Genomic DNA, 13,203 nt, shown 5'->3' with positions numbered 1-13,203 from the left:
GGAATTCTATTCATGTCCGCTCATAATTCACGAGAAGCCAGAAACGACTGCCATTAGCTACAAACAGTTCTATCATTCTATGTACAACTACTTATGCAAAAATGTACTAACAAGTTTATATACATAGGGGTAAAAGTATAAACATAAGAATTTCTAACGGGTTAACGGTTTACCCGATAAGAAAATTGAGTAATACACCTCCAACCGTTAATTATAAAATCTCAATCTGTTCATCATCAATTACCCCGTTAATCCGATACCAACAACCCAATAAGTCATTAGTTCGGTTCGGTTAACGCTTTCGGTTCGGTTTGAACAACTTTAGTTGAGATGTAGGCAAGCTAATTCGAACATCACCGTCGTCAAATTTTAAGCTATAATATAATAAGGTAACAAGAAGAATCTTAGTGCTTACAATTATAACCAATGACTGAAAAAGACTCATCTAGATTTGCCTTTTTTTTATATTCTGAAATGACTCTTGACTTTTCGAGCCCCTGAAGGTTATATATCAAAAGATGTAGTCTGGTCAGCCATTGAGTTTATGCCTTTTCAAATATGTCCCATTGTACTTCTAGTTAAACTGAATCTAAAAAAATATTATTATGGAATTAGTCGAAATACACGTAAAGATAGGAGAGCACCCCTTCTTCCGAAGTTACGGGGTCATTTTGCCGAGTTCCTTCAGAGTATTATAATTATCAAATAAAAAAATTATGTACCAAAATAATAGGCAAAAAATTTATTTTGATGTGAAGTATATATGTAAAACTCCATTAATTTAAGGCGAAATACATAAACAGCCCCTTCAAGTTGTCCTCAAAGTTAAGCAAGACACCTCAACTGACCCCTCTACCATTTTAACACTTATAGTCCGTAAAAAATAAGCCTCATGAACACCCGAGTCCAACAGACCATATGGGTGAGTTACACTCGCCTATGACTTGTCAAATTAACCAATAAGAAAATGACACCTATAAATTATATATAAAAATCTGATAAATGTAATTAACAAAAAATAAACACATTTAAAGCAAAAAAGAAAAAAGAAGAAATTTCCTATTAACCTAACGTGAGACTGCCCCTCCATTCATCTTCTTCTTCCCCTCCCCCCCTACCCCCCCCCCCCCCCCCCCCCCAAATATTCTTCTTCATCCCCTTTCTGACTTCCCCTTTATTTCATCCCAATTTTTTCTTATTCTACAACTAACCAATTAAAGACCCCAACTAACCAATTTCATCCCAACCTTTCTGATCTTTTCCTTATTGACGAAGTTCGGCAGCTCGGGCGACCTCTATCTCTCTACCTTTTGGTCTTCATTCTTCTCTCTCTTATTTCATTGATTCAAAACTTGGATTTTTAATTATTATTCTTTGTAGAGTATTCTAAATTCTTGGGTAAATTTTTCTTGAATTGGTGTCTAGTTGATTTTTTGATTCAAGCAACCGGATTTCACATCTTTCTAAAATGGATGGATGAAGTAATTCTACTGAGATTTCATTCATGAATTATGAGTTTAACAATTTTTTGGTTAATGACTAGCTTTAATCTGATGAAAATTTTTGTTTGCTAATGTGGGTTTGACAGTCACGGTGGTGGCGAAGGCGGGGATAATGGCCAACTGATTCTGTAATGGTTGGAAGAAGATGTTGGAGTTTTGGGGCCCACTTCAAATTAATTCTAAAAACAAAAAAAAAAAACATAATTTGGTATGCAACGCGCGTTTCGGACTGTGTGTCACACGCGAGATGGGCTGACTAGGTCGGGTATTTACTTGATACATTTAATAGCTACTTGAAGTGTTAAAATGGTAAAAAGGTCTGTTGAGGTGTTCAAATGACCGTTGTGGACAACTTGAAGGAGCCATTTATACACTTGGACAAGAGCTAAGATTTTACTAAAACCTAGAAGTAATAGTCCTTTGGCCCTTTCTAAGCATTTCTTTAATCTCAGATTCTAATTCTGCTACCACAATGTAGGAATCTTTCATTTTTTAACTAAAAATTTCGGGTTCAGATCTTGAAATTGAATATGCTACGTGAATCTAGGTTAATCGGGGATCCCCCGCTCTTCGGGGGTGCCCTCAACGTCGAAGAACATGTACTAGGGTGTATGCGCGACTCGTTTACATCATGAGCTGGCACAAAAGCAAGAAAATGACTTTTACAGTATCAATGATTAGTATCGGTGAATGGAATAGGATGGAAGAAGGAACTTCGTTCATTTTTTTTTTAAAAATCTATCATATCTCTCTATTGTGTACGGAGTTTATGGTTTCCGTTAGCATAAATTTAATCACCTGAATTTAAGATGATAAGAAATTCTCCATTGATAACAAATGGTTGAGGAATGGAGAAATCAAATACGAATAGAAACCCAGAAAAAAAAATCAAAATATTCTGATTCTGCCTGAGCTAGGGTGTATGTACTAGGGTGTATGTGCGACTCGTTTACATCATGAGCTGGCACAAAAGCAAGAAAATGACTTTTATAGTATCAACGATTAGTATCGGTGAATGGAATAGGATGGAAGAAGGAATTTCGTTCATTATTTTTTTTAAAAAATCTATCATATCCGTCTATTGTGTACGGAGTTTATGATTTTCGTTAGTATAAATTTAATCACCTGAATTTAAGATGATAAGGAATTCTCCATTGGTAACAAATGGTTGAGGAATGGAGAAATCAAACACCGAATAGCAAAACCAGAAAAAAAAACCAAAATATTCTAATTCCGCCTGAGCTAAGAGAAGGGATCGAACAAGGGTTCGAGGGAGTTAGGAGCCAAGGGGTTGGCATCGGTCGGTTCGGTTCGGTTCGGTTATGAATATTATCGGTTTTGCATATCGATTATCGGTTTACAAATATGATAAATCGATAACCGAACCGATAAGATATCGGTTTATCGATTATCGGTTAATCGGTTATTGACCATTATCGGTTTGGTTATCAGTTTACCCGATAAGATAACTCAATCTAGAGTTAAGCAAAAAAAAAAAAAAAAAAGACAATTCATTGGAATTAAGCAAAAAAGAGAAGAATTCACATATAGTATACTACCCATTTCTTCGTTCTGGCCACAACTAATATTTGAAGCATGCTTCATTTTGACAAATTCAAGATCTGTGCAATCTCAAAAATTGATACTACAACTCCACAAGCATTCCATCTCCAATTCGCTGGAAATAGAAGTTAACAGGAACATAATAACATTTTTTTAGTTTCCTGCCAAACCACAATCAAGAGATCAATATCTTTTTTCAGAGTCTAATTATAGCAAGAGCAACAAGAGTACTAGTAATTCAACAGGTGTCCAAACCCAACTGAAATAGTACTAATTTTTATTGGGTTATCGCTTAACCCTTTAAGAAATTGGGCAAACCGAGGCCCGAACTGATAACCCAATAGTGAAAAAATAGTAAACCGTTAACCCGATATCGATAGGAGCCATGACTCAGTGAAGAATATTGGTGGCATAAAGTAATTAAAAAGAACGCCGTTGCCGGGGATCGAACCCGGGTCACCCGCGTGACAGGCGGGAATACTCACCACTATACTACAACGATTTTGTTGTTACTCTTGGTTGGTTTTTCTGATATAACACTAAATCATCTAATATATGTCGACTCTGAAATTCGATTACACTAGAATATTACTAGTTCCATAACCATAAATAACTGCGAGTTCAAAAAGAGACTACGAAAAACTTGTCATTTATCTTCAACAAGGTGATGACTAGCTAATATATAGCCAATGGCGGAACTAAGTAGAGGGGTTCAATCGATCGAAAACCCATCATCGAAAAATTACACTATATAAATAAAGTAAAAGTAACTTTTTTTAGTTATATGTAAGCTGTTGAATTCCCCTTGACATGATTGAATGGCATTTTTTTGGGTGTTGTTTATTGAATATTAATAGATGGTTGTAATACTGATCGCTAATTTGCAAAATTATTCTACATTAATTTTTTCTTTTAAAAACATCAAATAAGTATCTGACCCAATATTGTCACTAAAACTACAAGTATTAAAATTTTGTGTCGACTTTTTCCACAAACATCAGTTGGCTAATCATCGTATAGCAGAAGCAGTGGTAAATCTAGAGTATAACCTACAGGTTCACGGTAATTCAGTAGCTTTGTTAGATTAATTGAGCTCTCTTTATATATATAATTTTTTAATCGAGCTCTATATATATACACACAATTTCTACTTTGTGCTTGGACTAATTCGACCATGACTTGGACTCGGGCCATCTCCGCACCTGGGTTCGACACAAGCAAGAACATGGGCAGATGTAGCTTGATAGTACTGGTCTTGATAGTACTGGTTCATCTGATTGAGGGCATTACATATGCTATTATATTACTTTTAAAATTCTCTTTCCCTTTCAAATTAACTTATTTATTAAATGCAGGGGTGTATATTGGTCGGGTTGGTTCGGATTTTTTAATTACCAAACCAAATCAATAATGTCGGATTTTTAAATCTATAAACCAACCCAAACCAACAAAGTTGGGTTTTTCAATCTCGTTTTTTTTTCCGGATTTTTTGCCGGTAAAGTCTTCATAGCACAAAATATGTAACTTGTACTCCAATAATATTTTTTTACTCCTAGTAAGATACAACTATATAATGTATTTTTCAAGAAAATAACACAATAATCTCAGTGTAGACAATAAATTTGCGTCGAGAAAATATAATCAAGACCGAAGAATATTGCAACAATCGTAGTATTCTATTTCGAATATTTGGGTGTTACAATCTCTATGAATCCTATAATTCTTCTTTCCAATAGTAAATAAATTCAAGGGCCTTTGAGCTTGATTTTGATTTGTTCTTCATTTTTGAGCTTGAACTTGATTCGTTCTTCGTTCTTCGTTCTTGAGCTTGAACTTGATTGCTTGAATTTGAACTTGATTGCTTGAAGCTTGAAACTTGTGGAGGAATTTGTAGCGTTTGATCTACGAGCTCTTTCTTGCTTCTTGTTATAACTTCTGGTGTCTTTTTTGGATTATGAATACCCCTATTTATAGTTGTGGAAGTGAGGAGTTATGATAAGAACAAACTCTTTCCGACCAATCAAATTGAACTGTGACATTACCGCATTTGATTGGTCAGAACATGTCACTTGCACACGCGGCGCTATTTTATTGGCCTTTTAATTTGACTTGGCATGCCTTGTCATTTTGACACGTGGCATGATTCCATTGGCTCTTTTGTCTGACTTGGCGTGCCATGTCATTTGACACGTGGCACCAAACTGGGAAGATGACATATTGGGCCTAATAAAGTGAGCTCATCATTTGTAGCTCAACTAAATGGACTAGCCCAATGGATTAAGGCTTATTTATTTAATCCATATATATTGGGCTTATAATTAATCCAATTATATTAGTCCAATAAATTTATTTGAACTAATATATCTTGAATTTTAAAATATAGTCCCAATTATTTTACGGATTTAATTTCAATAAAATTTATATGCCTACAAAATGCCCCCTACTTCAAGACTTGTTAAGGTATAGATCTGTCGTAATCGAAAACGAGTCATGAAGTATTAGTGGACGATCAAATTTGTCGCGAGCTAGATTAGAACTTTTTACCTCGAAAATACGAGTAACAATTAAATTTGATTTATGGTTTTAAAGATACGTGATTTAGTTCAATACTAATTAATAACCAAGAAATCTGAAGTATAGATGAAAGAAATAAGCAAGATCAAACCAGTAGATAAGTCAGTCTCGACCTCGAGCCCAAGTGACTTCGAGATTGGTCAAGAGCAATAAAGCAAGAATAATAAAGCTAAAGGACACTTCTGATGAACAATGAGCGAGAAAGAGTAAGAGAGTATATTCTTTGCCAATGATTAGATGATGTTTACAAATGATTGGGGTCCCATTTATATAATAGGGGAACCCTAAATAAGGTACATTTCCATTTACAGTAAAGAATCTTATTGGGACAGCTGTCTAACCGCCTAGTACGGATTCGTACAAATCTATTCCGGAATTTGCGCCACGATCTTGGGATGTGGCAGGAATCTTGCTCATTCTGTTACAGATCCATAACGGCATTATCTCGAGGCTAGTCATATTAGGCTTCGACGTTCCTCGAACACTTGGTTCTCCGAGCCTTGTACTGTGCCATCGAGCTCGAGCCTGGTCCGTCGAGGTCGAACTTGATCCATCCTGAACTCAGACTTAAGGCAACCCCTCGATCTGAGAAATTGAGCATACCCGATTTTTACTGTATACAAGAACTTAGAGTACCATCCATGCAGTTTGTTACCAGTACACCCAGTCAATTACTTGAACAAAAGTAATGACCGCTTACCTTTGAATAGGAACAAAGACAAACTAAATTTAACATAAAATTGTAACCTCCAGTGACTACATTTCCCATTAGGAAACGAATCTTTCCTTACTGTAATGATTAAATACAATTCACTTTCCGTTCACAATTCCAACAACAATTGATTTGTCTTCAAAGACACAAGCGGTAGCCGAATCCAATATGGAAAACAGTTAGATACGGACAGTAAAATTGTTTGCCTAACTTATGGAAAGCAATTATTGTATATAAATTCCATTAGATACGGAATCCCATATGGAAAACAATTAATTGTTTGCCTAACTTATTGTTGGAATTGTGAACGTTAGGCAAGTCCTTCTTCAAAGATACAAGCAGTAGCCGAATCCAATTGCAATAGCCGCCTTATGTACCTGATCGCACATCGATCAATTTATTATCTGCTGCCCTCCAATACGTGTATATATAAACGTATGCTCTTCCCCTCTAAACATCAATTTGCAGTATTTGCAAGCTTGTTCAAGTGTTCCTTGACAGGTAAAAGTTTTTTTTTTCGTTGCGTTTTTGTCTCCTTTTATTTTGTAGGTCAGGAAAGTAAGAGTAGATTCCTCCATGCATGAAGAAGGCAATTTTAGGGTGTGAAGGGATGAATACTCATCCCTCTACGAATATCGGAGATATTACTCTCAAGATGGTCCGATTATCGGAGAGATTACTCTCAAGGTGACCCGATTATCGGAGAGATTACTCTCAATATGGCTCGACTATCGGAGGGATTACTCTCAATGTGGCTCGGCTATTGGAGAGATTACTCTCAAAATGACCCGACTATCGGAGAGATTACTCTCAATGTAGCCCGACTATCGGAGGCCATTTCATCCATTTAGACCTTTGTGCCCATTCTAATATTCTTGATTTTGGACTTTGATGACTTTTTTCTTTTCTTTTGCAGCCCGAAGAGATGGAAAATTTCAGAGACTATACCTCACCTTCCTCCAAACTTAGATATCTCCTAATCGAGACCGAAGATGGCATAGAACAAACCAAGCTTTTGGTTCACACCCCGCAAGCTGGCCGGTATGCAGCCTCATGGCCTTCTTTGAGGAACTCGATTCATGTAGAAAACTGAACCTTGGAGCACAAGTCTACTTCTAATCCATTGTCCAAGATGTGCTCTCTCCAAGCGCCAATCCATCGCCACGTAAACATTGCTATCACCCTTTCAAACTTAGGGCGTCGCATAATTCAAGGCGAAGTACGTTGGGGAAACACAACAATAATCGAGGGCGACTATCGTCATATTCCAGGATATTGGGAATGGGCTGAAGATGTACTTGGCGAAGCCAACAAACCCTGAGTACAACAAAGATTTATGATGCTGTCTATGCCTCGCTTTTCACTTATGATCGTAACTCGAACATTTTGCAAGCATTTTGTGAGGCTTGATGCCCCAAGACGAACACACTTCTTACGTCACTTGGGAACTATCTATCTCTCTTTGGGACTTACATATCCTTGGAGGTCTGCCCATTGCGGGTTCTCCGTACGAAGAAGTGGTACATGAGACAAGAGAACTCATCGGTTTGGACGAAAAACAGATGAGATTTATTCCTCGATCTTGCGAGTATTTATTTGCTGCCTTCCATCACCTTAAGGAAGGTACGGGTGTTAACCAAAAGGTCTCCTTTAGCAAGTGGACAAATTTTTGGTATAAAAAAGCTTTAATATATAAACCTGCCCCACTGCGAAAGGAAAAGAAATCTGCGCGCCTAAAGTTGACACATAATCCTAATGGAGTTATTCCCGAGATAACTAGGTGGTCGAGTGATCAAGAAGCTATATTCTCCAAGCTTAGGGCGAGGTCTGACAAGAAAGATGAAACATATATAGCAGCCTTCTTATCAATTTGGCTATGTGCTTTTGTCTTTCCCTATATGGCAGAGAACATCATTCGTCCCGAGACTTTTAAGATGGCAAGCATGATGGCAAGCGGGCGAAGGATTAGCCTTGCGGTCCCAGTTTTGGCGAGTATTTATCATGGTTTGAATAAGATTTCGTGTTCTTCCCAACTTGATCAGGTCAAAGTTAGTTTTCCCATCCATTATGTTTACGGCTGGCTTGCACATTACCTCAAAACTCATTATCCACTTGCTATGGGTCCGTCTGTCCCTTTGATGGTGGCCTACTCAGGAGAGGGAGCTGCAAGGTACTTTGACGAGAAGGATGCAAGAAAATGCATCCACAATGGAGAGGATATAGTTTGGACACCAACAATGTTAACCAATTCTCGTCCTTATTATTATGTGGATAACGATGCCCCTCAAGAGTTGGAGTCAAATTACTTCATGAGCTTACATTTTAATTATCTCCCTTTGAGGCATGATAACTCATTCATCATCGAGCCATATAGCCCGCATCGATTTGGTCGTCAATTTGGGTTTTACCAGAACGTTCCCGGTTTTTTGGAGAATGATATCCGTAGCGCCTCTCTAGATGAAGGACTCAGATTTTGGAGGATTTGCACACTGTATCGGTCTATGTCATGTGAGACTTTTCCCCCAATGGGAGATCCTGTGGAGAAGCTTTTCTCCACCAATTATATGTCTTGGTGGGAGAAAGCGCATGGGAAGTTTCTCGAGAATAATTTACAAGCTCTGGTAGACAATTTTGGGCTAAAATCTACTACTCCTTTAGGAGGTGAAGATCAAGGTGTTGGAAAGACGCTCTCAAAAGTCAAAGAACCACCTACTCCAACCCCAAAAGTAGTTACGCAACATAAGAAAAAGAAGCTTCAATCCTCAAAGGCAGCTTTGAAAGAGGTGGTATGCACTTCAACAGATATAGAGAAACACCTTCCAGTTCTTCCATTTAGCACGCAAGTTCCTCAAGATACAAGCCAGAGTACCAATGAAGATCAAAATTGGAAAAGAAAACGACCTAACCCAGTAGAGATCGTAGAGGTTCCAAGTGTTGATAGTCCCTCAAGAACGCATAAGGCTTGTAACAAAGAGGTAAAAATTACAATCACCTTGCCTTTTTTTTTTATCGAACGAATAGCTTCACTAAAAATTACCTACTTTCTTTGCCTTTTCCTTATGCAGTTAAATACCATTGGGCATCCGATGGTATCTCCACATGACAACCCGCAAGTGAGTGATGAATCTATTAGAGGGCCTACGTCTAAAGTGAAGTCGTCTTCAAAGGCATCATCTATTCCTCATGACAAAGCCCTAAAAAGACAAACTCCAAATAGGATAACTCGCGTTCCACCAATGACAAATGCAACAATGTCTTTTTTGAAGGAAAGAGCATTGTCTTTAATTGCAAAAAGGAATTCATCTTGGGACTTTGGGAGGATATTTGCAATAGACTCTCCAAAACTCGCGCAGAACTGCTCTCATTTTATAGGGAGCAAATCACTAAGATTTTCGAGGATATGAAAAAGGCGAATATTTTAGACCTTTCTCCTTTAGAGTGTTTACTGGATTCTCTTTTCGACCTTGCTGCTTCATTTGACCAAAAGCGATCCAATTTGGCTGATCAGACGAGTCAAAATGAGAATCTGGAGCTGATTTCCAAGCTAAGGAGCTTCTTGAATCGTTCAAACTTGAAGCAAGTGATAAAGTCAAGAAAGTTTCTTCTAGTGAAAAGAAACTGAAGAGAGTTGTGAAGAAGTTGCAGACATTACAACAAGAGAGGGAGAACCTCGAAGGTGTTATAAAAGCGACTCAAAAGGAGGTTGAAGAGATTCAGGCAAAAGTTTCAGTTGCCAAGACTGAGGTCTCTTCATGTGACAACGTAAATTTTCTGACTGTTGATGATTTGGCCAATTTGGAGGAGAAGAAGAAGAGCCTGGAGACTAGCTGTCAAGAATTGATCAGCTACAAGTTTTGTTTAGATTAGGCTATTAGCATTATCTGCCCTTTAATCTTTATGTTAGATTGACCTAGTGGATATTATTTCATCTTAAATAAGATTTCTTCTCTTTTGCTTTATATTGTCTGGCTTTTATCTTAGTCGCATAATTTTCAGCTTTACGTGCTTGTAACGAAAGATTCATATCTTATCGCGGGAGAGTCCAAATAACAAACCGTTTGATTTCTCAAAAATTAGACTTCCATATCTAAAAAATATCCAAAACTTAGAATCAAACACCTTCAGAATCGCCCCATATAATATTTTGAAACCAATTTTAGATTCCACCATGCTGAAAATTTAAGATTTGCGCAGTCTTACCAAAAAAAATCATATCTTGGTGTAGAAAAGTCAAAATCACGAACCGTTTAATTTTTTAAAAATTAACTTACAATTCTATAACATATCCAATATTCAAGATTTAATGCCATAAGGATAGATTTAAATAATAGTTTGAAATCAATATTAAATTCTGACACACTGACGATTTCAGATTTGCGCGACTTCACCAAAAGTTTTGTATTTTGATGTAGCGACATTGAAATCCTGAACCGCTTGCTTTCTTGTAAACTAAGCTTCAAAATCTAAAACATATCCAGAATTTAAAATTTAATGCCTTAAGCATAGTTTCAGATGATAGTTTGAAGTCGACTTTGGTTTCTGATATGTCGACAATTCTAAATTAGCGCGACTTCACTAAAAATTTTGTATCTTGATGTAGGGACGTTGAAATCACGAACCGCTTGATTTGTTGGAATCTAAACTTCAAAATATAAAACATATCCAAATTTAAAATTTAATGCCTTAAGGATAGTTTCAGATGATAGTTCGAAGTCGACTTTGGTTTCTGATATGCCGACAATCCCAAATTAGCGCGACTTCACCAAAATTTTTTATATTGATGTGGAAGCCTCGAGATCGCAAGACCTTTTTAATTGCAAAAAAAGAAAAGAAATTCAAGAGCTTCATTCTCACCAAATATCTTGGGTTCAAGTCTCACTGAATTTGAAAAGTCGTGAAGGCTCACCAAAAAAAACATGAAGGTTTGGCGAACATGAAGGCATAGCGAATCCCCGGACTTCAATGTAAATGCTTGGAGGCCTCCTAAAAGAGATTAATCATTTTATTGAAGACACCGATTTACCATAGCGGCTTGCCCCCTTTAAATCAAATGGGATCCAAAGTTTAACAGAAGAATGGTATCTCGGCTCGATTTTCAAGTGCCGATTGAATGGATTACATTCCATCGTACTTCATTCGGACAATGATTGGGGGATTATGTATCTTTTGAAGTTATGCAACTGAACTCAGAATAAAACTCTAAGCTACCTACGTACCTCGGTGAAGAGGATCAAGTCATACCGTAGTTCAGGATGAGTGATTTTTTTTATGTCCTAACTTTTGCTTAGGCCGCCTCTTTCGAGGTTTTCAACCTAGCGGACTTTTTTTCTTGGGCCTACATAGTTTAGACTCATGCGGGCCAGGAGTGTAGGAACATGCAGTTTAGGCTCATGTGTCAAGGAGCGTTGCAACTTCAAGGATAATACTTCTTCAAAAACTTGCCATTGATAGGGCTGATTCTCATTTCATCTGCATCAACCAGCTTGTAATCCCCACTTGAGTAAATTCTTGTACGACATATGGCCCATCCCATTTTGAAGTGAACTTCCTTACAAGTTTATGGGAAGTAATAATGGGTCTTCGTATGGAAATGACTTAATCTCCTACATAAAAGGATCTCGGGCGAACTCTTTTATTGAAGGGGCGAGACAATCGAGCTTGATAACATTCAAGACTCTGTTGAGCTTTCGACCTCTTCTCATCAAGAGCCTCCAACTCTGCTAATCGAAGTTGAGCATTTTCTTCATCAGTGATCCCTTCTTGAATAGCCAGTCGTAATGAAGGTATTTGACGCTCGAATGGCAAGACAACTTCGACTCCATAAACAAGTGAATAAGGAGTCGCTTGTATTGGCGTGCGGTGAGTCGTCCTATATGACCATAGATCTTCTTCCATATGGTCATTCCAATCTCGTTTGGATTTGGGGACGACTTTATTTAACAAGTTGCATAGAGTTTTGTTGAATGCCTCAGCTAGACCATTGGCAGCAGCATTGTATATCGAAGAATTACGTTGCTTGAAGCCAAAGAGATCACAAATATTGTTCATCAACCTATTATCGAATGGCTTTCCATTATCCGTTATTACGTTACGAGGAATGCCAAAGCGATAGATTATGTTTACTCGAATGAAAATTGCAACATTTTCCTTCTTTAGCTCCTTAAGAGAAATAACTTCAGCCCATTTTGAGAAGTAGTCAGTTGCAGCCAAGATGTATAGGTGCCCATCAGAGGACTTTGGCAGCGGTCCAACAACATCCAATCCCCAAGCGTCAAACGACCAGGATGCCATAGTCGAGTGAAATACTTCAGGAGGTTGATGAATAAATTTCGCATGGAATTGACAAGCCTTGCATCTTCGAGCGTAGTCCAAGCAATCTTTTACCATCGTTGGCCAATAATATCCCATCCTTTTTATATAGAAGTGGAGTTTTGGTCCATGCTGGTGTGACCCACATACCCCAGAATGTGCCTCTTGCAAAGCTTGGAGAACTTCTTCTTCCACTAAGCATTGCAAAAGTACTCCCTCGAATGACCTTCTGTATATATAGTATCTTTGTAGTAAAGGAAGCGAGGTGCACGACGACGGATTTCAGTCCTTCTCCTCGGATTTTCTGGAAGTATCCCATAGCTTAAGTAGTCAATGATGGGTTGTCGCCATTCTTCTTTCTCAGCTTTAGAAACAACGACAAGATGCTTGAGTTCATTTTCTTCACCTTCAACCTCATTTGGTGGCGGTACTACCCATTTTTGGCAGACAGTAGCTTGTGCTTGATCAGGCAGGGTTAACGATGAAGCTAGGGCAGCTAAAGCATCAACCTTCTTGCTTTCTTTCCTTGGTACATTTTGAATA

The 13,203-nt window shown here is 37.8% G+C and overlaps 1 non-coding gene across 1 annotated transcript; it reads right to left on the bottom strand.

The window, feature by feature from the left end:
• Positions 3,496 to 3,567, bottom strand: TRNAD-GUC. The gene has a single exon. It is a non-coding gene; the product is annotated as a tRNA-Asp (tRNA).

Source organism: Nicotiana attenuata, chromosome 12 (assembly GCF_001879085.1).
Source record: "Nicotiana attenuata strain UT chromosome 12, NIATTr2, whole genome shotgun sequence".
NCBI classification, from domain to species: domain Eukaryota; kingdom Viridiplantae; phylum Streptophyta; class Magnoliopsida; order Solanales; family Solanaceae; genus Nicotiana; species Nicotiana attenuata.
This window is presented reverse-complemented; position numbering and strand designations above follow the sequence as displayed.